At 44.0% G+C, this 1,600-nt stretch overlaps 1 non-coding gene across 1 annotated transcript; it reads left to right on the forward strand.

Annotated features, from left to right (window-relative positions):
* Window positions 1-848: 848 nt before the first annotated feature.
* On the forward strand, window positions 849-1,035 carry LOC117414672 (U2 spliceosomal RNA). Its single transcript, XR_009322698.1, has one exon. It is a non-coding gene; the product is annotated as a U2 spliceosomal RNA (small nuclear RNA).
* The last annotated feature ends 565 nt before the right edge of the window (window positions 1,036-1,600 follow it).

The following is a 1,600-nucleotide window of genomic DNA, read 5'->3' on the forward strand; positions in this document are numbered from 1 at the left end:
AAAAAAACTATCTGTTTTTGTACAGGAAAGGGAACAAATGTGTTCAGTCAAGGGTGCTATGCTTGCCGACCCAAAGAGGGTGTGGAGGAATGTGGCCCATCCTGGCCTAGTGAATCGGCATCGTGACCTGTCCTGGCTGGTGGCCCATGACATCTTGCCTGTGAGAGCAATGTTGAATGCAAGGAATCTCTCGAGAACCTCTAGATGTCCCAGAGAGGGCTGTGGGGCGGAGGAGACATGCCTGCATTTGTTTCGAGAATGCCATTTTGCAATAAACCTATGGAGAGAAGTAGTAGGTTTCACTGACCTGTTTCTGGATAGTAATATCTTGGATGATATGATGGTGCTCTACGGGATCAGTAAAAAAGTTTTTCCCAAAGGACTTTGGTTCAAAATATGGGTTGTGATTACCTGTGTAAAGGATGCAATCTGGAAAGTAAGGAACTTGTTGGTGCTGCAAAATAAACTTTTGACTGTAATTGAAACAAAACAACTTGCGCTGTCTATTGTGAAAGATTATGTGTTGCGAGATGTGGCTGCTGGAGACCTGGAGAAGGTGAAGATGGAATGGCATCTGGAACAATGGGAAGATGGGATGGAATGGGTCACCGGGCTGGTTGATGGGTCTGGGTCTGGTTTCACGGGGACAGGGTGAAGGATGTTCTTTGAGGACACACACTTGCCTGTACAAAATGTTTTGGAACTATGTGGATGGAATGAATGTATAATTATGTAATATGTCCGTATTCAGTAAGGTAAAAGGATATATGGAAATGAATGGTGATTTGTTATGTGCTGATTTGTCTAGAGGGTATTGTAACTGATATGGTATTGTGAATATTTAATTAATAAAATTTATAAAAAAAAAAAATAAAAAAAAAATCTGTTCTTATCAGTTTAATATCTGATACGTCCCCTATCAGGGGACCATATATTAAATTGATTTTTGGAATCGGGAGATGGAACAGGGGCTTGCTCCGTCCACTCCACGCATCGGCCCGGTATTGCAGTTCCTCCGGGAACGGTGCACACCTTTCTCTAACGTTGGTCAAAGTCAGATCTGGATCTCTTCTGTGAGCATTTTGTCTACCCCTGCTGGAGGGAGAGTGCCAGTGTTGATGCAAGTTTTCCCGTCTTTTTACTTCTTTTTTTTTTCTTTCTCTCTTTCTTTCTTTCTCTCTTTCTTTCTCTCTTTCTCTCTTTCTTTCTCTCTTTCTTTCTTGCTGTCTTTCTTTCTTTTATTCACATGTGGTGATGATGTAGACAGCAGCAGGTTGTTTCCTGGGAGCTAGCAGCTAACCAGACAAGTGTGGTGGAACATGTCCCTATGCCAGGACCTTCTTAGCAAGCCAGCCAGCCAGCGAGGCACAGCTTGGCATGACTATTTGTAAGACGCACTCCGCCAGTTTATGTTTTGTTTTTGGTGTTATGTGTGTGTTTTTGCTTTGTTTTGTTTCCTCCTGCTTAAATTGCACATTTCCCCTCTGGAAGCAGCAGCCCGTTTTTTTGGGGTCTGCTTGTGCTTGAAATTTTGCACCCACCTTTGAATCCCCCTGTGCCGTCCGGGCTGGGGGGCCCCGGGCAAGGGCCAAGTCGCCAT

Source organism: Acipenser ruthenus, unplaced genomic scaffold (assembly GCF_902713425.1).
Source record: "Acipenser ruthenus unplaced genomic scaffold, fAciRut3.2 maternal haplotype, whole genome shotgun sequence".
NCBI lineage: Eukaryota > Metazoa > Chordata > Actinopteri > Acipenseriformes > Acipenseridae > Acipenser > Acipenser ruthenus.